The sequence below is a fragment of the Coptis chinensis genome, chromosome 3 (assembly GCF_015680905.1).
Source record: "Coptis chinensis isolate HL-2020 chromosome 3, ASM1568090v1, whole genome shotgun sequence".
In the NCBI taxonomy this organism is placed as follows: Eukaryota; Viridiplantae; Streptophyta; class Magnoliopsida; order Ranunculales; family Ranunculaceae; genus Coptis; species Coptis chinensis.
This window is the reverse complement of record NC_141458.1, coordinates 35788233-35815272: the sequence shown is the minus strand read 5'-3', so window position 1 is coordinate 35815272 and position 27040 is coordinate 35788233. Positions and strand designations below refer to the sequence as shown.

The following is a 27040-nucleotide window of genomic DNA, read 5'->3' as shown; positions in this document are numbered from 1 at the left end:
AACCTCAAATAATAATTAACGGGAAATCAGAAACTTGATGCAACTACATTGAATTAACCTCAAAGAATAATTAATGAGAAATTGAAAACTGGATGCAACGTATTACATTAAACTAACATCAAAGAATAATTAATGGAAAATAAAAAACTTGATGCAAATGCATTAAACTAATAACCCTAAAACATATTTATATTATATGTAGGGGAAATAAATGTCTCGACAAATATAGTTTTGCATTTGAAGTAGTGTTTATCTTAATTCTTTTATTGTGATTGGGAATGTCTTGCTATTCAAGTAGCTTCAATATTATCTTCGCCACAATGGATATTCTCACAAAACTTCTATTGTTAAACCTAGCAATAAAAAAAAGTCGATGAATTTTATCAAGGTTTGATGCTTCATTTTTATAGAAAGTGGTGCAAGAAATTTAAATGAGTAATTAATATAATTTTTAGAATAATTTAATATAACGACACCGTTAAAGGACACACGTTCATGTGATAAATCTTTTCAAGTGGGAGTAGTGTATTCTTTGAGGATATGGAAACAATCAATTTGTTTTAGAGATTTGTACACATTAGTACGTAAGCCGAGCGGTGATGATTTACCGCTAAATCACCATAAATCTAATAAAACTATTATACAAGCTAAATCGAGTTTAAGATAATTTCATCTGAAAATTACGGATTAATATCCTAAACCACAAAGTGAATAGGCTATCTCAATTTGATCCCTTAGTTTCCAAATACTTATACACCATAATCGATGCTCATTTACGTATTTCGGCTTATTTTCAATAAAAATATATCCTGATTCGAAAATTTGCCGCTAACTCACCATAAATCTAAGAAAACTATTATACAAGTTAGATCGAGTTTAAGATAATTCTATTTGAAAATTACGGATTAATATCTTAAGCCACAAAGTGAAAAAGCTATCTCAATTCAATCCCTTAGTTCCCAAGTACTTATGCACTATAATCGCTGCTCATTAATGTATTTCGTTTATTTTTAATAAAAATCTATTCTGATTCGAAAATTTGCCATTAAATTACCATAAATCTAAGAAAACTATTATACAAGCTAGATCAAGTTTGAGATAATTATATTTGAAAATTATGGATTAATATCCTAAACCACAAAGTGAAGATGTTATCTCAATTTGATCCCTTAGTTCCCAAGTACTTATGCACCATAATCGCTGCTCATTAACGTATTTTGGTTTATTTTCAATAAAAATATATTCTGATTCGAAAATTTGTATGTGACATTTTGTAAAGCCTTTTAAGCACACAAATATTTAATAGATCCCGAGCGTATGCCCGGGTCCAAAATCTAGTATATATTGATCTTAGCACTTTTCAGTGTTTTTAGAAGTTGACTTACTACGTGCTAAAACTCAATATTTCCTTACTCACTGTTTTTCTTTTAGAATGTCAATCTAGTTCGAGTAGGGATTTCGTTCCAACTTCTAAGACAAGAATTTAAATGATCACAACTGAAATCTACACCTTGGAGAACTAAGTGAGAAGGATTTGATAGATAGATTTTTTTTACACAAGTTATCTAAATTTTGTAAATTTGTTTATAGTTAAATGAAAGAGAGAGAAAGATAGGGAAGGATTAATCCTACTCATGCAAGGCCTAGCTACAAGTTTATTTCAGAAACAGGTCACTACCATCTCAAATCCCTAACATAATATACCTATCTCTAAACATATCATGCTAGAATGTAGAATTGAAATGATATTTCATCTCTGAAATATCATTCCAACTCCTAGTTCTACTTTACAACAATTGATCAGATAATTGTCAATCTCTGTCATTTTGGGACCCGGATGAAAAATAGAACCTAAGTCTTTTAAGTAGTGATTTTTGAATCCTAAATTTGTAGCATGATCCTCACATGAGCATCATTAACCCTCCCCTTGGGAGAGTTTTAGCTCATGATCCTAGGATTGAATTAAACTACAAGAAGATAAGTGAAATGAAAAAAAGAAAGAGAATGAAACAAGAAAAACTACCACTGTTTACCTAAAAAGAAGAAAAGTTTATTAAAACTAGAGAGAGTTCCCCATTAACAAGTTACAAGCTTTTCTCTAAAACTAAGAACTCCAAAACCAAAATTAAAGACATAGAAGTAAATGAAAAGTAAAAGTCAAAGAAGTAAAAGCTTGCCAACTCCCAAAATCAGCCCCCCTTTACATAAGAAAGCCTTTTTCTCTTCTCCCACGTGAAACACTCTCCTCTCATTTATTTTTCACTTATCCACAACTAACCCCCATTTGACACCTTTCATTTTTTTTATAATCATCACCTAAATCCAACCAACTCATTAACTTCATGCAAGGTGTCAAATTTGCACCAATTATTTGCACTTTTGTCTTGACTTGCATGATGACTCATCAAATCTTATGGGCCCGCCTAGTGGGCCCACGCGTCTGATGTCGATGGCAGTCCGGTCTTTTGACATTTTACAACTTCCCGCCTATTCGTAGAGTTCGTCAGACTGATCGTCGTCCGAGCAGCTCACTCGTCGCATTAGTCCCGGTTCAAGAGATATGAGCTTCGAAGTTTGATGCTTCACGTGCTTGCGTAATCCCGTTTCGGACCGGATTACGTACTATTTGAGTCTTTGGGCTTTAGTCCCGATTTGTTGGGCTTCACATGGGCTTGATCGGAAGACATGCGATACTCCCTATTCCGCTTAAATCTTGGCTTTATCATAATTTTTACATTAGTTGCTCAAACCCGCAAAAAACGAAGATGCGATTATTTCATGATTATTAAGCACAAAATTGACCGAAATGTTATGTCTCTACGGTTTTATAATACAGTTTTGGGTGCTTATCACACCACTCCCAAACAGCATTTTGCTTGTCCTCGAGCAAAGAAGAGACATTAAAACAGATAAGTTGCCAAAATCTGTGCATTCTAAGCTAAGTCCCGGATTTAGCGAGTCGCGGTTGCATTGACCATATGCAACAAGGCCTTAAACCACTAGGAATTCCCTAGTGGACGAGTTATAACCTCGTGAGAGTTTTCGGAGAAGATACTCACAAACTTCATTTATACTGGCGACTTCAAGAACAAAAGCTTGTTTCCTAAATTAATCTCGGATATCTATACATCTCTTTAGCGGGGAACGAGGATTAATTCTTTGAAAACTCAAGTTAATATACATACAATAAGTAAAACATCTACATATGAGCATGCATACAGTGAATTTACATTGAATTGCACAAACGGGGCTATTTACGGATCCTTTGGAGAGTGTACCTAAATGGGTTCTCACATGTATGTGTAGAAACACAAATTAAACTCATAATTTTCCCACTCGGGTTTTGTTAACTCCGATTAATGCGCAGGGCACACTTTTCCTCGCATACTTCGATGACGGTCCGGGAGCCGAGGTCGATCAATCACATCTACTACTTATTATCACACCATCCTACTCCTAATTGAGCTAGGGGTCTTTATTAGGTATTATGGGGCTTAGGTGATAGTGTAGAAAGAAATGGAAGTGGAAGATCAAAAATGATAAGTATGAGAGAATAAGGTCTTCAAGATATTTACACTCGAGAAATCCTTGTTTTCTTTTCTGCTCCTACACGAGTTTTCCTACCTTGCTCTTTTTTTTTTTTTTTTTTTTTTTTTTTAAGGCTTAAGAAACATGATTCTGTTTATTTATTTATTTTTATTTTTATTTTTGAAGCAGGTAACTAACTTTTATTTGGAACAAGTCTTCTTTTTATTTTTCTACATTTAGATCCCTATTTCTCATACTCATCTCTTAGGTAGGTTCTTTTATTTGGGGTTAATATATGGGTAAGGAATTTTTGGTGAAAGTGAAAGGTTTGATGAAAGGTTCAATTGGGTGACTAGCGGTAAAATTTGTAACAGTAATAATTTATAGCTATGTCGATCCAAAGAATGCCTAAATTCTCGCTAGGTTCGATGGTGATCAAGTAAGTCGATGTGTGATTTTCTCTATTCGAAAAACTACTCCTCATGTCATTACTCACAAATCACTCATATCGAGGCTTTTGGTTAGATTCTCACAGGATTGATAGTTTAAGTAGACTAACCGTGGGTTCCGAAACTTACCGTCATGTACAATCAATGATACTCGATTACATGAATACTCATGAAAAGATGTAAAACTATTAGCGTCGCACGTATTAGCTTAAGTTTCTTAAAAGCGAATCATCATTCAATGCTAATGTGAGACTTCTAGATAATTTTCATCATTGAAAAGAAACAAGACCTTGTCACTAATTACATTTACTAACAAGAAAATAGAAACTATATACGTACTACAAGTTGCTTAACATTATATATATATATATCACTCCCAAACAGTGATGATTAGTCTTCGAAATAGAAATAGATAAAGAAAGGAATTACCCGATAACCGTGAAACAAAATTAGAGCTGGATTGCCGGAACGAAAGTTGTGGTAACATAATATATTATCTGAAAAAACAAAGAAAAACAAGAGCACACTATATACAATTATATACGCTAGATATATGTACAATTCCTATTCAAGTTTACCATCCGGGATGTGGTGAAGGTCCGCCTCTTCTTCGATTGAAATGCATTTCCTTAGTATCGGCCCAAAAGATAACGTATTCCCAAATGGTGGCCCATTCTTGTTCACGGTTCGTTCAAATGTTTCATCATCTTATCATCGCTTGGATAACAACGAACATGTCTCAAGTGATATCGTGCGGGGCGTTTCCATTGCCTAAACCTTAATGAGCGAATTATCTTGTTTTTTGGGCACATAGAATCTACTTTGACCTATCATGAAAAGTAGCTGAAAACTGTGGGAAATGTGTCTTCATAATTAACAAAGCGATTCTGGGGTAAAAGTATATCTCGATCCGAAAAGTCTGAGCTCGTTTCAAATTGGAGATAACACAGTTTAAGATATCAAAGAATGTATGACCTCGAGCAAAGCGCGTTGAATACTACACATGCGGCATCATTGGCGAGAAAAATGCCAATCTCCCATGATGTTAAGAAGGACAAACAACATCGCATTTCCCATGTTCATGGTCATGCTGGCTAAGGGAATGGTGATGTCTGGCCATCTGCCAAGTTTAGTTCCTTCATCTTTAATTTCCAGACCGTCACCATATGCTGCGCGAAAAGCAGGCCATGAAAAGGAACGAGTAGAGTTGTGATAAATGTATGGCCATGTTGTTGCCGGCTCGTGATATGGAAGATCTAAGGTCAGGGCAAGTGTTGCCTCTGAAAAGACATGGTTTGTGCCACCAACTTTGATTGTGAATCCGTCTAAGAAAAAGCCATGAGCAGCGTTGAATGCTGGTGTATCTTCCATATTAGCATAAAAGTAGGCCGCCAAACTTGGAGAATAAGTTTGGTCAGGGCAAATAACAAGGGAAGACCACCCGATGTTAGTAATGCAATCACGGAAATAAAATCCATAAGTATTGGAATCCATCATGGCCTGAAATGATTGCTCAGGGATGAGTTTCGGAGGTGTCCTGTTTGATGAAGATGCTACGTTTGATGAAGATGCCATGTTTGATGGAATGGAGTGATGGGGAAAGATATGAGAAGAAATATGTCCAAGAGAATTTTGACTGGATGGAGGAATGAGTATGCAAGAAGATAAAACCTCCTGTAATCAAGTTTAAAAGAACACGTTAAAATTGTTATTATCACAACTTGAAATATGACATTCCTAGTAGGCATTCCTTACAAAAGAAGATACAAAGATAACAAAAATTGTAATTAAAGGATCACACGATGAAATACTTAATAATAATAATTCTTTTTTTTGGGAAAGTTGAGTTTTGTAAAAACATAACGCAACCCCCTTTTTTTTTATGGTTGAGAATGATGATAAGGATGGTGATAGGAATGCATATTGTGGACAACACTGTTCAGGTCATTAATTTGTTGGCTAAGCTGGATTTGAAGGTTCCCCTGGTTGCCAGAGATCGTAGTTTGATTCTCTATTAAAAGAGTGTGATTTTCTAATGGTAGAGTGAGTTTCCAATAGTGCCTCTTGATCAGCATCATGCATCGCTTGACGTTCTTGGAAATCCATAAGACTTTTGATGATGATTTCCTGACGTGCGTGGAGTTCCCTCATTCCTTGATGAAGAAATTGAATACCTTCCATGGGATTAAAAATGTTCTGCATGGCACTTTCATCAAAGAAATGTGCAGAGTTTGAGTTTTGGCCATCTATTTCATCTCCGCGAGTATCCGTCCAAGAACCACCGACCGCGTCTTTGTGAAGTATAGTAACAAATGCTCTTTGAAGAGGTATTTCGGAGAAATCTGCCGGATAACCCCCAACGCATCATAATTTTCGTGACTAAAGTAGGCGAGAGGTGCTAACCTTTTGTTCTTACGGTGATTGCGTTCGGAGGTGTTGGATTATACAAAAATCATCTCTTTGATTTTGCATAATCCAAAGTAGGTGTAATTGAGGCTTGGTGACTTCAGATTGGTGTGGCGTACCCACCACATTGTGTCCCAACCGGTGGAGCCGCGGCTTCGTTGATTTTGTTTCAAAGGCGTTGAAGAACAACGTGATTTTTATTTCCGACTTATGCCATGAGATACGGTGGCCCGTAGTAACTTTTTGACGGAATTAAAAGGGGATTCTGAAAGATCGAACCCCGAGTCATTCATTGGAATTTGAAGTATGTCGGAGATAACTTCCTTAGTTAATTCAAAACGTTGTCCATAGGCATGGAAACAGAATTTTCCATTTTCAGTTCCGCTAAATTGGTAGAACATCAAGACCAAATCTCTGGAATAGGCTGCTTCTGCATTATATAGAAGAGGCATCCATCCTCGACGTACAATTTCTGTGTCATAAAAAGGAGAAAATCGGCCATCATCAAAAATTTTCAGGTAGTTCTTCTCGGGTACTATCTTTCTTGGTTGATCCATTTGGAAAGATAATTGATGGAAGGATAGTGTAAAAATTGTGAAATGAGAATGGCTGAAAGGAAAGAGATTTATAGCAAATATAGGAACCTGTGCAATTAGGATGCCAAGTGCATCTAGATCTCAACTTACAAGTGAAACATGTGATGTTGGTATCCCTAATTATGTACGCAACTATGGTATCCATAGTATGTCTTTTTCATGTCGGTGTCCAAAACAATTAATGAGGTCTTAAAATGATAGAGAAAAAGGAAAGTTTCCGCGAGGCAGTTAGACCTACACGTAATTTCAAAATTTATGATCATACCTCAATAATAGAAGATGGATAGAATAATTGAGCTGCGTCGCGTGAGAAGTGTTAGGCATACCGTGTAGCGTCTTGCGATCTTCTCTGAAAACAATAAGTTGAGTTTGATTTATTTTATTACGTTATTGATTTTTCTTATTTGTTATGGTTTTGATAACTATTTTATGTTTATGATAAGGTAAAAATACAACTAATATACACAATTTATTAAAAAGATGCTCCTCCATTTAATCGTAACCCGTATAAATGGTTGAGAATTATTTAACACACCATAGTAATATACAAAGCGACAAAGGGAAGAGATATTGAGGTTACATAGATCTAGATATTCGGATGAAGTTATGCATGATCGACGTAGAATAATGACAAATCTTTTATCCGCGAATCTTTGTGACAGACCCATTCACGTTGCTCCTTTTCAATCGCTCGATCGGATCCATTGTTTTGAATGAAAAGATAATATGTGAAGATTAAGCTTTGGATAGTGAGAGAATGAGGTGAGGGAAGGGTGATGAGGAGTGTCGGAATTTATAGGCAAAAATCTGACCGTTTTGGATATCTGACCGTTTGTGGATATCTGACCGTTATGTGGATATCTGACCGTTATGTGCCTTGTAATAATTATGATGGAGATAATATTTGGGTTTTGTGACCAGACACGTGATTTGGGTCGGTTCTAATTTTTGGTCCAAGCCCAAATGAATTCCGGAAATTTCCCTTATGTCCCAAAATTTCAAACACGGAATTTCGATTCATTTCAATTCATTTCAATTCCAAATTAAACGAATCGAATGCTAAAATGATCGGCATTAAAAATGCCATCCACTGGAATATGAAGAATGTTTTTTTTTTTTTTTTTTTTTTTTTTTTTTTTTTTTATATTAAAATGTACAAGTGGAGATGAACGTGGCAATGTACAAGGGAAGATATATGTGTCATTATACAAAAGAACGCGTGACAACAACACCGGACTACAAGAAGAAAATCATTACAATAAAATCGGGGCAAAGCTTTCATGTCGGCTCGCAGGGGCTTAACCCAATCCAAATCGTGGCTTAACCTTTATGTTTTGGGGCCTAGGGTTCGGGGGCCGGTACCATCCGACCAATGTGCAATGGTCTAATAATAATATTACCCTTAGTACATATGGTATAGCCTCAAACCGCCCGAAACAGTCACATAGAAAACTGAGCGGGGGTTGGCACGGTGAAATCCATTGCTGTCGCGAGCGATGGGACTATCCGATCTTTGTTCATCCGCGACTCTCTTTGTGCACAATGCAAGGGTGAAAATAAAATACACGATATATACATGTGGAGTCTTTTAACGTCCGGATCCTCAAGGCGAATGTGAGTCTTTTAACGTCGATCCTCAAGGCGAATGTGAGTCTTTTAACGTCGAAGGCGAATGTGAGTCTTTTAACGTCCGATCCTCAAGGCGAATCCCACCACAATGGGAACAGCGGAGACGACGGCGAAGTTTATCCTGGCTGAGCTGGTGTCGGACAATAATATACCTTATACCGGCTCATATCGGATAGTAAATCAAGACACGAACGAGAAAGGTGTTTGACAATTCATACACCACCCCATCCTTCGCCGCATTAAACTTTGAGCAAAAAGTAAATCTTTGCGACCATTACCTATTCGAGATGGATGGATGATTTACACCAAATGATGAGCTGGAGTTCGCGAGGAAGAGAATAGAAAAGGGAAAAGAAGGAAGGTGGGGAAATTTTTGGTACCCATTGTTTACCATAAAGTACGTTTGCTTTCGATGAACGAGAAGACATTTATACTCGGTTAAAATAGAGTTTTGTGGACTAAGGTTCCGGCTTGCAACCACACACTCTATGAGTTTTAGAAAAAAAATAGAAGAGGGCCCGGCTACCCTAATGGTGTACTTTCCTTGTTTTAAACACACGGAAAAGAAATGCCCAATGAATCTTTAGTCTTTATAGACTGGATCTTTGAGAAGAGTCTTTTCGACATCTGGAGAACGCAACTCATGATAATGTTTAAGGCGTTGGCCATTTACTTGAAATTCGCTGTCATCGTTTTCATTTTTCAAAGAGATAGCCCCATAAGGGTTGACAGCAGAGACGGTGAAAGGACCAGACCATCGAGTTTTTAGTTTTCCTGGAAAAATGTGTAATCTCGAGTTGTACAACAAAACTTTTTGACCAATTTTGAATTCTTTTCTTAATATGTGCTTATCATGCACTCTTTTCATGTTGGCTTTATAAGATTTCGAGAGATCATATGCATCACTCCGAATCTCTTCAAGCTCATTTAACTGCAATTTTAAACTTCTACTTTGCCGCATCGGTATTATAATTTTAGGCTTTTGATAGCCCATAGAGCCGCGATGCTTTCGAGTTCAACTGGAAGATGACAAGGTTTACCAAAAACGAGGCGGTAAGGGGACATGCCTATAGGTGTCTTAAAAGCTGTTCTATATGCCCACAAGGCATCAGATAATCGAAGAGACCAGTCTTTTCTTGATGGATTAACTGTCTTTTCTAAAATTGATTTAATCTCTCTATTAGAGACTTCTACTTGGCCACTGGTTTGAGGATGATACGGAGTTGCCACTTTGTGAGTAACTCCATATTTTTTTACTAATGATTCAAAAATTTTATTACAGAAGTGTTTTCCCCCATCACTAATTATAGCTTTGGGAACGCCAAATCGAGAGAAAATATGTTCCTTTATGAAAAATACGACCGTTTTATGATCATTCACCGCGACATGCCAACGCTTCAATCCATTTTGACACATAGTCAACAGCTACTAGTATGTATAGGAAACCATGACTATTTGGAAAAGGACCCATAAAGTCGATCCCCCATACATCAAAAATTTCTACAATTAAAATTGGATTTAAGGGCATCATATTGCGTTGAGTAATGCGTCCTAGCTCTGGACAAATGTTGCATGCTTTGCAATGCTCATGTGCATCTTTAAACAGCGTTGGCCAATAAAATCCACATTGTAGGACCTTGGCTGCAGTTTTCTTACCACTGAAATGACCACCACAAGATTGTTCATGGCAAAAGGATAACACGTCATTATGTTCCCAGTCGGGAATGCAACGGCGTATCGGTTAATCGAACAATATTTAAAGAGGTAGGGATCATCCCAAAAATAAAATTTCCGCGATGGATAAGAACTTCTTTTCGGTCCGTTCGAGTCCAAGATGAAGGGACCTCCTCGGTAACTAGGTAGTTTACTATATCGATATACCAAGGAGATGAAAAATGGAATACAAATGTTCATCCGAAATGAATGCGCATTGGTTCGGGTTCATTATTGACATCATTAACGAGTGCGTGATAAATGGTGCGCTACCACGTTCTGCGCAACCTTTTTATCTCGAATCTCTAGAGTAAACTCTTGCAAAGGAGGATCCATCGGATCAACCTCTGTTGGCATCTTTCTTTGCTAATAGATGCTTGTGTACGCATGGTCGCTAGTAGACTATTGTAGAAGAACCAACTAGGTAAGGGCGAAACTTATCCGGGGCATATACCATCTTTGCTAGAAATTCTTTTTCGGTGGTGGTATAGTTCGTTGGCGTCATTAAGAGTTTTACTAGCATAGTAAATGACAATTGGCTTGTTCTCTCGGCGTTGCCCTAAAGGCGGCTCAATAAGCGTAGTCACTTTCGCGTCACACATTAATTCAAAAGGTTTAGACCAATCGGTGGTTGAATTATCCGAGCTGTAGTCGGTACTTTAAAGTCTCAAAAGCTTGTTTGCAATCGAAAGTGAAATCAAATCGGCATCTTTAAGTAGGAGATTTGTTAAAGGTCGGGCAACCTTTGAAAATCTTGAATAAATCTCCTATAGAACCTGCGTGTCCTAAAATGCACGTATTTCCCGAACTGAAGTTGGTATAGGCAAGGAAGCAATTTTTTCAATCTTTGCTTTATCGACTTGATTCCGTCCTTGAAACAATGTGACCTAGTACTATTCCTTTTGTAACCATAAAATGGCATTTTTCCCAATTAAGAGCGAGATTTTTCTCTTCACAACGCGTACTAAAACCTTTTCAAGATTTGATAAACGGTTATCAAAAGAATTACCATATAATGAGAAATCGTCCATGAAGACTTCCATAAAGCGTTCAACCATATCATTTCAAGATATGAAGCATCTGGCGTTGGAATGTACGGGTGCATTGCAAAGGCCAAATGGCATTCGTTTATATGCAAAAGTACCAAAGGGCGGTGAGCGTTGTTTTTCTTGGTCGGCAGGGATCTATGGCGATTTGAAAATATCACGAAAAGCCATCAAAAAAACGATAAAATGCATGACCAGCTAACCGTTCAAGCATCGATCAATGAATGGGAGTGGAAAATGATCTTTCACGGTGGATGCATTAAGTTTTTCGATAGTCAATGCATATTCGCCACTTCAACCGGAATCGCGGCGGATATGCATTCATCTTTATCATTTCGCTGGCAACTGTAATTCCGGACTTCTTGGGAACAACATGGACTGGACTTACCCAAACACTATCGAGATGGGGTAAATAATACCTACATCAAAGTAACCTTAAAATTTCTTCCCGTACTACATCCTTCATGGTTGGATTTAGGCGGCGTTGCGGTTCACGTGATGTCTTGGCATTGTCTTCAAGATGTATCACGATGAGTGCACACAAGAGGGGTCAATGCCTTTAATGTCATCGAGACCATCCAATAGCGAGCGGTGTTCTTGAATGACCTTAATTAACCGTGATTCCCGATCGATCGTGATCAATTGTGATGATATGATAATTGGGTGACTACCATCTGGATCTAATTATGCGTATTTTAAGTCCGGAAGGAATAGGCTTTAAGTCGAGGGGTGGGAGGAGTGGGTATTAAAGATTCTTGAGGAAAGTCGTCTTCCACGGAGAAAACAGATTTATGTTAGGTCCAAGTAAACGATAGGATGGTAGTAGAGTCAATTTGTGGTATTGATTCTAAAAACTCATGTACCTCCTTTGAATAATCATCAACATCAAATTCAAACGCCAAAAGAATGGAATTGGTGTACTTCATCTTCGGAAAAGAGTTTGTGAAATATTCTTGTGCGAGGGTGTCAATCATGTTAATCTCACCATCAATATCATTCTCTCGGAATTTGTTTCATCAACTTAAACACATTAACCTCGACGAAAGATTTCGAAGGACATGGTCATGGACCCATCCCTACGGTTTATGGCGCATTAGCGATTCTGCGAGGAATGGGCGCCCTAATATGATAGGAATGGAGTCACGGGCAACTTCGTATCCAAAATGACAAAATCTACGGGATAAAAAAAAATCTTGGACTTTTACAAGGACATTTTCCACAATGCCTTTTAGGATGCTTAATGGATCGATCGGCTAATTGTAAAGTCATCGTGGTAGGTTTAAGCTCATGTAGACCCTAGTTGTTTGAATAAGTAATAAGGAAGTAAGTTCACACTAGCTCCTAGGTCTAGTAATGCCGTAGCCGTATATTTATCACCTAATGTGCATGGAACTGTTGGTCTACCGGGGTCCTTGTATTTTACTATACCATTGTATTCAGTGATGGAAGGAAACTGTTCAGTAAGGAAAGCCTGTTGAGGCACATTTGTTCTTCTTTTTGTGGTGCACATGTCTTTCAAAAATTTTGCATGTTTTGGTAATTGCTTTAGGGCATCGAGAAAAGGTAAGTTTATTGTCAAATTTTTAAAGGTTTCCCTAATTTCATCAAAGTTTTCATCCGGTTTATTCTTTGCCAAACGGGCAGGAAATGGTGCCTTAGGGCGGAATTTGGCATAAGGGTCCACTTGTTCGTTTCCCAAAGTTTTAGATTGTGATGTTGTTGAACTTGGTGTTTCCATTTTAGGTTCATTATCTGAAACAGATTCCTTGGAACCTCGAGTATCGTTTGTTTTATCATCTGGCATACGGATTTGATTATCAACGGTTTTTCCAGATCGAAGAGTAGTGATTGCATTCACCTCACCTTGGGTTGGAGTACTTGTACAAGGTATATTGGTGAGTTCAAAGGCAGTGTTTGCTGGCTTAGGGTTCGGAACTGCTTGGCCAGGAAACACGCCTTTCTGGCTCTTGTCTTGCGCTAATTGTTGAATTGATTGTTGGATAGACGTTAGTATTTGTGATTGTTGGTTCATGTAAGCGAAGAACATCTCACTTGTCCTATCGATGCTTGAGGAGGCATTGGTTGTGCAACAGTTACTAGTTCCACGATTATTCTTTGAGAAGTTGTTGATTATAGCCAGAATTTGGATTAGCTGGAACAAGGCTGCGGTTGTTTTGATAGTTAGCATTTGAATTACTTTGAAATTGATTTTGACTTTGTTGGTATTGCTGATTATTTCCTTGGCGGTATGGAATAAAATTGTTGATTGGTCGAACAGGTGGGTTTGCGAAACCTGGAGGAGCCATTTGTTGGTTATTCGGTTATTAAAGGCCGAAATTAGGATGTTGTCTCCATGGTGCATTAGGAATGTTGAATGCACATGCCTCCTCCGGTGTCTGGGTAGGGGTAGCATGTAACAAGGGACAATAAGCATCAAGATGGTCTGTACTAAGACATAGAGCACATGGGGAAGTGTTAACGTTCATGGCCTGTTGTGGAAGTTGATCGTTTACTTGAACTACAAGAGCATCTACTTTTTTAGTGAGGGTTTCTATCAGTTTTTTCAACTCGGGATCGGGTTTTACCTCAAAATAGGCGTAGCTTTTGTAACATTATCCTTAGATGACCTAGAAGAATCGAGTGTTACCCCATGTGTACCTTTTTTTAAGCTTGTTTGTCAAGAAAAGTATATCTTGGTAGCTCCTTTGTCCATGAAGCAACCGCCGTTCATTATATCAAGAGTTTCTTTTGATGATCGAAAAGTCCATTAAAGAATGAACGAACAAGGGCGGCTTTGTCTAGTTGGTGATGAGGACATTCTAAAAGAAGATCGATGTTTACTCCATGCTTCCGTAAAAGGATTCATGAGGATTTTGACGAAAAGAATTGAATTTTTACGAAGCATTTCGGTAGTTTTCTTACGAGTGTAAAATTGAAGCATGAAAGCTTGAACAAGTTTATTCCATGTGTCTATGGATTGTGGTTGTTGTCCCGCTAGCCAAATTGACGCTTTATCCGCTAAAGTGAATGGAAACAAACCGAAGCAAGAGTTGTTCCTTAGAGGCGGTGGATGGTGAAATGTTGTGGCTACTTGTTGTAGCCTCACGAAGATGATTATACGCGGTTTTCATGATCCAAACCATGATACATAGGTAACAAACTAAAAACGTTTGGCGAATTCGAAAATCACCGACAATGTCTTCAAGTTTGATCACGGAAGAAGGTCCTTCTGTAAAGAGGCGTATAGAAGTCGAAAGGGGGCTTCTCCGGTTCTTTGGATTTTCGTCGACCATAATGAATGGCGGAAAATGTGACAAGGAATCTTGTTGATTAATAGATGAAGAACTTTGTGGAGGTGATAACTTACGCTTGGCTTATCGTATTTTCTCCTACGATAAGTATGTTCAAATTCTTTAATAGAACCGGACCTTAATCTCATGCAAGCATAAACTTAGATCTAATTGTGAAGGAATTTATTATTACTTGAATTTTATAATTATGTTCAATCATTAAAGTTGAACAACGTAGGCCTAATTTGCTGCTAACGTAGCAGTGAAACTAGGAATACGTGTACATAAACCAACAGCCAGGTCACAAGAGAGATATGAGGGGAGGCTTTCCGTGCTAACCGCGGTTCTAATTAAGTAACCTCAATCTGTCAAGTTTCCTAGACACCGTTGGAATATGATTAAGAGTTATGGAATTAAAATTTATGCAAGGTCGTTTTTTTTTTTTTTTTTTTTTTTTTTTTTTTTTTTTATTTTTTTTTTTTTTTTTTTATGCAAGTTATTTTTTTTTTTTTTTTTTATTTTTTTTTATTTATTTTTTTTTTTTTTTTTTTTTTTTTTTTTTTTTTTTTTTTTACGATTTATGCAAGGGTGAAAATACAAACATACAAATACGATCTACTCATACTATACTAGATGCGAGTAGCATGGGAAGATACTCTACTCATACATTATAGCTATAATAATAGGCAAGGTTGTATCATCGATAACTATTTCCATACGTCTGAGGCAAATATACATCGATAATTATATATGCGCTAATTTGTAAATCGATATTAAGGTAGTCTTATATCTACGATTCTGAGGCAAATTTGAATTACTCATAATGTTATTTAGATATGGTAGCATGTGAAAATATTATAAATGCGCATATATATACTAAAATGTGAAAACGTAAACTAAAACAGCGTATTCTACCTAGACTAAAATCGACTTTTGTATTGCATAATAATTCGATTTAAATCAATACTCATTGAGATTGCAAATGTCATATAGAGAGCAGCTTCACCCTTAGGGTGGTTTAGAAACAACTTACCCAACTCAGATTTTAACCCTCGTTGGAATGTTCTCCTCTTTCATGACAAAATCGACTTATTAAACAACACCATTTTCTAAAATGATGATTTTTTGGAGGGAAAACAGTTGATTTTGACCTCGAAAATGACCTCCACCGAAAGCAAACTTCGGTGGAGACAATCTTGGCCCGTCGAGATCTTTCGAATTGAGCTCACCGCGCGTGATTCAGAGAACCAAAAGTTATGGCCAAAATACCAAAACACATCCTAATTACTATGTATAACTCCTAAGTTATAGATTCTAACATGCAAATAATCACTCACTCGAGAATATATATGCTAAACATGTGACTTAGATATATATATATATATAACCATCATGCGAACAGTTCTATTTTTATGTATATATACATTAATATGTAAATCATGACCGATTAACGCATATATATATTTTACAAAGGTAGTCACATGATTCATGCATATTACTAACCTAATCGCAAAAATATAGTCCATTAACTACAACATAATAACTACATACATGTGAAGCATGCAAAAATATTTAAAATTTGGAACCCGCAAAGCTTCCCGAAGTCCACCAAATAAAAGAAACGTGCACAACGGACAAATGTTTCACGATGAAAAGCTTAGTGATTGTTGTAGCCTAGTTTCCGTGTCCTAGCATTTGGAACTGTCGGTTCAACCAAAACCGAATGTTTATCGATGAAAGCAAAAATCACGGAAATTTAAAAAAAAAGAAGAAAACGTAAGAAAAAGAAATATATGAAAGGATGGCGTGGGGGTTTCCCCTTGGAGCAATTCCAGTTTGCAACCACAGTCCTTGGAGTTTTAGGAATGGCAAATGGCGCCATTTGATCTTAGCACTTTTCGGTGTTTTTAGAAGTTGACTTACTACGTGCTAAAACTCAATATTTCCTTACTCACTTGTTTTTCTTTTAGAATGTCAATCTAGTTCGAGTAGGGATTTAGTTCCAACTTCTAAGACAAGAATTTAAATGATCACAAACCTAAATCTACACCTTGGAGAACTAAGTGAGAAGGATTTGATAGATAGATTTTTTTTACACAAGTTATCTAAATTTTGTAAATTTGTTTATAGTTAAATGAAAGAGAGAAAGATAGAAGGATTAATCCTACTCATGCAAGGCCTAGCTACAAGTTTATTTCAGAAACAGGTCACTACCATCTCAAATCCCTAACATAATATACCTATCTCTAAACATATCATGCTAGAATGTAGAATTGAAATGATATTTCATCTCTGAAATATCATTCCAACTCCTAGTTCTACTTTACAACAATTGATCAGATAATTGTCAATCTCTGTCATTTTGGGACAGGATGAAAAATAGAACCTAAGTCTTTTAAGTAGTGATTTTTGAATCCTAAATTTGTAGCATGATCCTCACATGAGCATCATTAACCCTCCCCTTGGGAGAGTTTTAGCTCATGATCCTAGGATTGAATTAAACTACAAGAAGATAAGTGAAATGAAAAAAAGAAAGAGAATGAAACAAGAAAACTACCACCTGTTTACCTAAAAGAAGAAAAAGTTTATTAAAACTAGAGAGAGTTCCCCATTAACAAGTTACAAGCTTTTCTCTAAAAACTAAGAACTCCAAAACCAAAATTAAAGACATAGAAGTAAATGAAAAGTAAAAGTCAAAGAAGTAAAAGCTTGCCAACTCCCAAAATCAGCCCCCCTTTACATAAGAAAGCCTTTTTCTCTTCTCCCACGTGAAACACTCTCCTCTCATTTATTTTTCACTTATCCACAACTAACCCCCATTTGACACCTTTCATTTTTTTAGATAATCATCACCTAAATCCAACCAACTCATTAACTTCATGCAAGGTGTCAAATTTGCACCAATTATTTGCACTTTTGTCTTGACTTGCATGATGACTCATCAAATCTTATGGGCCCTAGTGGGCCCCACACGATGTCCATGGCAGTCCGGTCTTTTGACATTTTTACAACTTCCCTTATATTCAGAGTTTAATCAAGACTGATCGTCGGAGCAGCTCACTCGTCGCATTCGAGTCCCGGTTCAAGAGATATGAGCTTCGAAGTTTGATGCTTACGTCTTGGCGTAATCCCGCTTATTTGGATTACGTACTATTTGAGTCTTTGGGCTTTAGTCCCGATTTGTTGGGCTTCACATGGGCTTGATCGGAAGACATCATTATACTCCCTATTCCGTGCTTAAAATCGGCTTTATCATAATTTTACATTAGTTGCTCCAACCTGCAAAAAACACGAAGATGCGATTATTTCATGATTATTAAGCACAAAATTGACCGAAATGTTATGTCTCTACAGGTTTTTATAATACAGTTTTGGGTGCTTATCATATATTATAGCTCTACCCTCTTCAATTGAGGAAGCGTTTATGGAGTGTCCACGTATAAAAAGTAGGAGATAAAATAGGAAACAAATATTTATCTTTATCCTTAGATATATATTATAGTTATATCCTTATATAGAGACTCTCTATTACTAAATATAAAAAAGTATGATATAAATAAGGAAACAATTCCATCTTGAGTTTCATAGACTCGCTCTCCAACTTTTTCTAAACAATATAGCTAATTACGAAAAAAAATAGGAGACAAAAAATTAAATTGCTAAAAACAATAATTTTCACCGAAAACGATTTTCCTAAAACCCTTTCGATTTGATGCGTCATCCACATCTACTGTGTGATTTAGACATTTATTCAGTTAAGAATTCAAAAAATCACAATTACGACCACAATAATTACGACATATTCCAATTTCTTAGATATATATTATAGTTATATCCTCACCAATATATTTTTTGGAACACTCGTAGGGACTCCAGTTTTTTCTAAACTCTATTACTACTTATAAAAAAGTATGATATAAATAAGAAAACAATCTCATCTAAAGTTTCAGAGAGTCTCTAACTTTTCCTAAACACTATAACTAATTACGAAAAAATAATCTCATCTAGAGTTTCACAGAGTCTCCAACTTTTCCTAAACAATATAGCTAATTACGAAAAAAAAATATGAGACAAAAAACTAAATTGCTAAAAACAATAGTTTCCACTAAATATGATTTTCTTAAAACCCTTTCGATTTGATGTGTCATCCACTGTGTGATTTAGATATTTATTCATAGTTAAGGATTCCAAAAATCATAATTCCGACCACAATAATTACGACATATATAATATATATATATATATATATATATATATATATATATATATATATATATATATATATATATATATATATATATATATATATATATTATAGCTATATCCTCACTAATCTATTTTTTGGAGCACTTTCGAGAGACTTCAGTTTTTTCTAAACTATATTACTAATTATATAAAAAAAATGATATAAATAAGGAAACAATCCCATTTAGAGTTTCACAGAGTCTCTAATTTTTTCTAAACACTATAGCTAAATACGAAAAAACGATCTTATCTAGAATTTCACAAAGTCTCCAACTTTTCCTAAACAATATAGCTAATTACGGGAAAAAAAATATGAGACAAAAAACTAAATTGCTAAAAACAATAGTTTCTACCGAAAACGATTTTCCTAAAACCCTTTCGATTTGATGCGCCATCCACTGTGGGATTTAGACATTTATTCATAGTTAAGGATTCCAAAAATCACAATTCTGGCCACAATAATTATGACATATTCTAATTAAATTTATGAATTTATAATTTTTCAACTCCATAATATAATTTTTCAACTCTATAATATTATATATTTGGTAGAATAACGAGATTCAGTTAAAGTTGACATTGGACTTAAATAAATTATATACCAAACCAAAACAAATTACATGTGGAAAATTAAATTATACAAAAAATAACATCACAAAATATATAATAGAAAATAAAAAAAAATAACGGCAAAACAATAATGACAAATATTTAAAAATATATATAATACTAAATGAAACTAACGTCAAAGAACAATTAATGGGGAACCAAAAACTGGATGTAAATGCATCGAACTAACCTCAAATAATATTTAACGGGAAATCGGAAACTGGATGCAAATGCAAGCATTAAACTAATATTAAAAAGTAATTAATAGAAAATCAGAATGTGGATACAACTTTATTAAACTAACCTCAAAGAATAATTAACAGGAAATCAAAATTTAGATGCAAATACATCGAACTAACATAAAAAAATAATTGTCGGGAAATCGAAAATTGGATGCAAAATACATTAAACTAACCCTCAAAGATTTAATTAATGGGAAATCAAAAATTGGATGCAACTCCATTGAACTAACCTCAAAGAAAAATTAATTGTAAATTGGAAACATGATACAAATGCATGGAACTAATCTTAATTAATGGGAAATCAGAAACCAGATGCAACTGCACTGAACTAATCTCAAAAAATAAACTGGATGCAAATACATTGAACTAATCTCAAGAAATAATTAACGGGAAATCGAAAACTGGATGCAGATTCATTGAACTAACTTCAAACAATAGTGAACGAGAAATCGAAAACTAGATGCAAATGCAACTTTATCAAATAATAAACGAGAAATCGGAAATCGGAAATCGGAAATTGATGCAAATGCATTAAACTAATCTCACATAATAATTAACAGAAAATTAGAAACTGGATGCAAATGCATTGGACTGACCTCAAAGAAATAATTAACAAGAAATTGGAAATTGGATGCAAATGTATTGAACTAACCGCAAAAAATAATTAACGAGAAATCGGAAATCGAATGCAACTGCATTGAACTAACCTCAAAATATAAATAACAGAAAATCAGAAATTATATGCAAATGCATTGAACTAACCTCAAAACATAGTTGAGTTATATGTTGTGGGAATGTCTCCATAAGTACAATTTTGCATTTAAAATAGTGTTTATCTTATTTCTTTCTGTATGATTGAGAACTCCTTACTATTCAAGTAGCTTCAATATATATGAACTTCGCCTTATTAGTCAATCTCACAAAACTTCAATCAAACTTCTATTATTTTGAATTGAAGGGTTTTATTAAAGGCGGGTTTTTTTTAATTTTTAATAGAGAGTGAGGTTTTCACATTATAAGAAATTTGGATGAGTGATCAATATAATATTAATATATAATAGTTATGCATATTTGCAAATATTTTTAAGAATAATTAATATAACAACACCCATTCGTAGATAATCTTTGAAGATTCTACATAGTGAGTAATGCATATAATTTAAATAATAATTGACGAGAAATCGGAAACTGGATAATCTTCGATGATCCCACATAATAAATCAAACATAATTTATTTTTTATGTCATGTTTGCAAGGACACTACAGATGGATCAGTAGAATTTGGTATTACACACCACATTAGATAATTAAAAGAAAATTGGAAACTGAATTCAAATACATAACTGAGCTCAAAGAGTAATTAACGAAAAATTAAAAACTTTATGTAAATGAAATAAACTAAACTCAAAAAGTAATTAACCAGAAATCGGAAACTGGATACAATTGCATTAAACTAACGTCAGAGAATAACTAACAGGAAATTAGAAATTGGATGCAAATCCTTAAAAAATATTTAACGGGAAATTGGAAATAGTATGCAAATACATCAAACAAACCTCAAATAATAACTAATGAGAAACTGAAAACTGGATATAAATACATTGAACTAAACTCAAAAAATAATTAACAAAAAATCAAAAACCAAATGCAACTGTATTGAACTAACCTTATAGAATAATTTGTGAGAAATCATTAACTAAATGCAAATGCATTGAAATAACCTCAAAGAATATTTAACAGGAAATAAGAAACCGGATGTAATTGCAGCGAACTAACCTTAAAATATAAATAATCAGAAACTAGATGTAGATGTATTGAACTAACCTTAAAGAGTTATTAGCGGAAAATCGAAAATTGGATACAAATGCAATGAACTGATCTCAAAGACTAACTAACAAAATATTGAAAAATGGATGAAACTGCACTGAACTAACCTAAATGAATAATTAACAGGAAATTATAAATTTGGTGTAATTACAGTGAACTAACCTCAAAAAATAAATAACGGAAGATCAAAAACTTGATGCAAAAATATTGAACTAACCTCAAAGAACAATTAACATAAAAACGAAAATTGGATGCAATTGCATTGAACTAACCTCAAAGAATAGTTAACTGAAAATAAGAAATTGGATGCAGCTGCATTAAACTAAAATAAGAGATTAACTAATGGGAAATTAAAAATTGTATGCAAATGCATTGAAATAACCTCAAAGAATAGTTAACTGGAAATTGAAAGCCGGATATAACTGTATCACACTGACCTCAAAGTATAAATAACTAGAAATTGTAAACTATCGAACTAACCTAGAAAAATAATTAATGGGAAATCAGAAGCTGGATGCAGATATATTGAACTAACCTCAAAGAGAAATTAAGAGGAGATTGAAACCTAGATGCAAATGCAGTGAACTAATCTCAAAGACTAATTAACGAAACATCGAAAACTAGATGCAACTGTACTGAATTAACCTTAATGAATAACAAATGGGAAATCATAAAGTGGATGCAATTGCACTGAACTAACCTCAAATAATAATTAACTAGAAATCGAAAACTTGATGCAATTATTGTATTGAACTAACCTCAAATAATAATTAATGAGAAATTGAAAACTGGATGGGACGTACTACATTGAACTAACCTTAAAGAATAATTAATGGAAAATCAGAAGCTTGATGCAAATGCATTGAACTAATAACCCTAAAACATGTTTGTATTATATGTAGGGGGAATAAATATCTCGACAAATATAGTTTTGTATTTTAAGTAGTGTTTATCATAATTTTTTTTATTATAATTGGGAATGTCTTGCTATTCAAGTAGCTTCAATATTATTTTCGCCACATTTGACATTTTCACAAAACTTCAATCAAATTTCTATTATTAAACCTAACAACAAAAAGAAGTTGATGAGTTTTATCAAAGTTTGGTGCTTCTTTTTTATAGAGAGTGGTGCAAGAAATTTGAATGAATGATTAATATAATTTTCATATCGACCTCATAACTATGCATAGCTAATTATGTATATATATATAATTGTTAATATTTTTGTAGAATAATTTAATATAAAGGCACCCGTTCGTAGGACGGGTTCAAAAGCTAGTTAGTCTCTATATTGGGAGATAGTACTATAGTAGGCACTATTTGGCCGCATAAGATTTTGTATTGCCTAACACTAATTAGGTGTTCCAATTCTGCAGATGTATTACATAAAGATGATTAATCTGGAAGCTGTTTGGTCCTCAATTATTCTGTCATGATTTTAACTTGTCCTGTGTTTGGTAGACACTGTAATTTGTTTATCATGAACAACATATTAGCAGTAAGTTATTCTTTCTTCATTTTACGTATATACTTCAAATAAATATGAAATGAAATGCATATGATAAGAAAAGTCCAAATAAATATAAATCTAAACAAACAAAAGCACTTGGCGATATAAGTCATTCAAAATAAGTATCGCTATTACATTCTTCATATATATTAAACAAATAAAGTAAAAGAAAACTCCGTAAGTACTACATCATTTTGAACTTTCATAGTCACTCCACATTGCATCAGCAATTGATTTTCTAAACTATCTTTGCCATTTTCTGATTCTTTCTCTACTAATATTTTCCACACCCCCATTGTTATGCACTACTTCAGATTCTTGTTGCCCTTCAAAATCTTCCAAGTTAAAAATTAAATCATACGTTTTCTCTCTTCGTATGTGATTGTGTAGAATGCAACATGCTATGACTATCTTCACTTGTGTTTCAAATGGATATGGAGGAGCAAGGGTCAAAATAGGAAAACGCTTCTTTAAGATACCAATGATACGCTCGACAGCATTCCTCAACGATGAATGTCGCAGATTGAACAATTCTTTGCTATTTGTAGGTTCCAAGACACCATATTCTTTCAAGTGATAGCGAGTGCCACGAAATGGAGCAATAAAACTTGGTGTATTGGCATACCCGGCATCCACAACATAATATTTACCTACATTAATTAGGAAAGCAAAAAAACTATTTGTTAGCTTTGAAAGAAAATCCAGATTCAATGATAAACAAATATAAGTGTAATATACCTTCTGGTACATATAATTTGTCTGCTCTTGTTAATGCCGAAGTCAAAATACGTGAATCTGTGGCGGAACCTTCCCAACCAGCAAGTACATACTGAAACTGCAAGTCAAATGAACATGCCACCAAAACATTTTGTGTAACAATGCCTTTCCTATTTATAAAAGGACCTCTCTCCTTTGAACCAACCAATGCGGGGATATGTGTTCCATCAATGGCTCCAACACAATCCTAGTGAAATTTTTTTGAGCTATTGTTAGACCGTATTCAGACTCGACCAATTTAAATAATAAAACAATCGTACATAAATAATACCTTAAAATATGGATAAAATCTATCATCTTCAAGAATTTTAGGAGGCGTACTGGACCCAGCAGGTTGGAAAAAATCTCCAGATAATGCCACAATTGCATCCAAAACATTGTTGAAGTGGCGACTAACTGTTTCTCCAGAATGTTGAAAACGTTCTTGAATGATTCGATTCCTTTCGTTATGACCAATCAGAAGCATAAACATTGCTAGTTGTTCCTCAAGCCTTACCCCATCGATTAATCGGTAAGTAGACCTTTTCAGATATAGAATATCACATAACCGCAAGAAGACATGTTTTTCCATGCGAAAGTTCTCTTGGCAACGCTTATCGTGACCATTAAGCACTTCCTCCACATATGCTGCACCACTAAGTGCTGAATCATGACAAAGAAGTTTTACTTATATGGTATAGATAATCTTGAGATCGAATGTGGCGAGAGCCCCCCGGTTGCTATTATGATATCCTCTTCGTCCGAATCTGACATGACTTTCCCTGTATCCATACATTTGTAAGTTATGATACTCTGACACTTAATAAATCTCAATTGGAATACATTGGAAATAAATAAAAAATTGCATCTAGTTACATAAAACAATAATCATCACATCCAAAATTGAAGGGACTTGAACATTCTTCATCTCATTTTCCATTTGTTCTAAATGAAAGAAATATTTATCATATTCATAACTCTATAAACTAAAATCAATTTGAGTACAAAATGTGCAATGCGCCGATAAATGAGCGAACCACCAATAAGTTATAGTATAATCAATAACTAACTAAAGTAGTAAGCAAGTTAGTCAAAAAAAAATCCTAGTCAAGGAACTAATTCATAAATAGATCAAGAAGGAAAATAGTGTATTGTTGACCATTGGATCTTGTAAAATAGTATACTTATCAGCAGGCATGATCCTCCATACATGCCACGTTTACTGACTCATTCTCTCTGTTAATTTCCTTGGCTGGTTCACCAACCACAAAAAACACACATAACCTAAAGTATAATAGATTTATAGATGTGGCATTATGCTTGCCCCACTTGTCTTGTGGACAACAAAGACTCATCTGACAAGAAGAAAAGGATAAAGCACACTTGTATAGTTGTATGTTTCTTTTTAACTGCTAGAAGTTTTAGAAGACTCTAAAATCTACCGAATCAACCTATCTCTCTTTAAATTCACATTTTCACTCATAACTTTATGAACCTTTTAAGTAAATTCTGAACTACTCTGCTGAGAATGGATAGAGAGACTGAAAAACATGGCTTTAGCTCGTTTTGCCCTTAAAATGTACCGCGAAAAGTGGCCACTCTCTCTTTAGCTATGTCTTCTCATAATACTACAAGGATAGATATGCCTAGTTATCATGTAAATTTATTTTCGACAACTACAACTTCGATGATTATAACAAGGAAACGAAATATGACCAATCGGATCGAGGGGTTGTGAGATCTGCTGTGGATCGACAATGAGATAACTACAACTCAATTTCTATCACAATTTGAGTTACCCGAGAAACTCAACCTAAGCATGAACCCTTTTTATCTTTCATTGAATAACAAGCAAAATTGAAGTAAAAGCATGTCCGTTGATATGTTCACGGGATCCGCACATAAACTCACGAAAGTAACGAATTTGATTTTGATAATGCACACAATTTTGAAATATTCCAATATTCATTAAACCGGGGCCGAAACAAACAAGCACACGGTTTGAACTTGATATCTTGAACTTGTAGAAATGGATAACGGATAAAACAGGACTTCTAATTAAATATGTATGATTTAGTGTAAGCAAAAACCATTTTTCTTTGAAACCCAAAATGTAGAGAAAGAGAGGAAAAGATGGAGAAATAGAAAGAGTATAGGTACGAAATAAAAAGAGTTTACGAGAGAGGATAGAGTTGTAAAAGATGAGCGGTTGGTAGTCTTGGAGAAGATGACTAGAGCAAGGTTTCAAAAAATCTTTTCGGTTTCTTTTTATTTTAGTTTCTCTCTCCTAGTTAGGGAAACAAGATTAGCCGTATCTCTCCTATCCCCTTTGATTCTCGTATACCCGCTTTTGTGTTCGCACAATCCACCAGATTATATATGGTATTCAAGTTTGTTTCCAACCAAACACTAGATAACTAAAACATGTATACCACGTCACCTATTCATGGATAGTGACTCCTTGTCCACACTGCCAAACAGTGCCGTAGTGAATTGAGAGTTAGTAGCTCATGTTAGGATTAATTTACCAAACTGGAGTCAAGCCACACGTAGTTATTGAGGGTGGTTTTTATAGATTAGAAGTGAACATATGGTATGGATAGGTTGTTTGGGATGACCATAAAAAGAATAAGGTCAAGATGTAATGATGGCAAGAGTGTAATGATGGTAAGAGTCCTACAGTGGCGCCGTCTGTGACCTGATGCTAATGGTAGCAATGATGAGACTGACAGATAATGATGTCACGAGATGTTGCTAAGTGACGAGTGCCTGAGTATAGTGATGCCTGCCTGAGTGACAACTGGCCGAGTCAGGTTGGTTATGATCGACTTGGAGTAAGAGGTCCGTTATATAGCCCTCTCTCGTGTTAGGGCGTCTTTGTAGATGACGGGCTGACGAGAAATCTGGAAAAGTCTAGGTGAGACGTCATTGGAGGAGATGGTTGTTTGTAATTTGATGAAACAGCCAAGGCCTCAGTTGTTGTGTGGAACTGTTGAGGAAATAGAGAAGGTAGCCCTCGGTTATTGGAGACCGTAGGTGCCGGTTGTTAGTGCTCATTGATCAAAAGTCTGTTGGATTGACATTAGGGGTGGGAATTTGGCCCTAACGACCCTAACCCGGTCCTGACCAACCCGATCCTAATCCCTATAAAGCCCTCACATAGTTTAGGGCAGGGCCGGCCCGATCCTAATGTC

The 27040-nt window shown here is 35.1% G+C and overlaps 1 pseudogene across 1 annotated transcript in view; it reads right to left on the bottom strand.

The window, feature by feature from the left end:
• Positions 1-26383, bottom strand: part of LOC147509379 (DExH-box ATP-dependent RNA helicase DExH10-like) — a 60749-nt pseudogene extending 34366 nt beyond the window's left edge. The window contains exon 1 of the transcript XR_015218481.1: positions 26318-26383. The product of XR_015218481.1 is annotated as a DExH-box ATP-dependent RNA helicase DExH10-like (transcript). The remainder of the gene's footprint in view (positions 1-26317) is intronic.
• Positions 26384-27040: the final 657 nt, after the last annotated feature.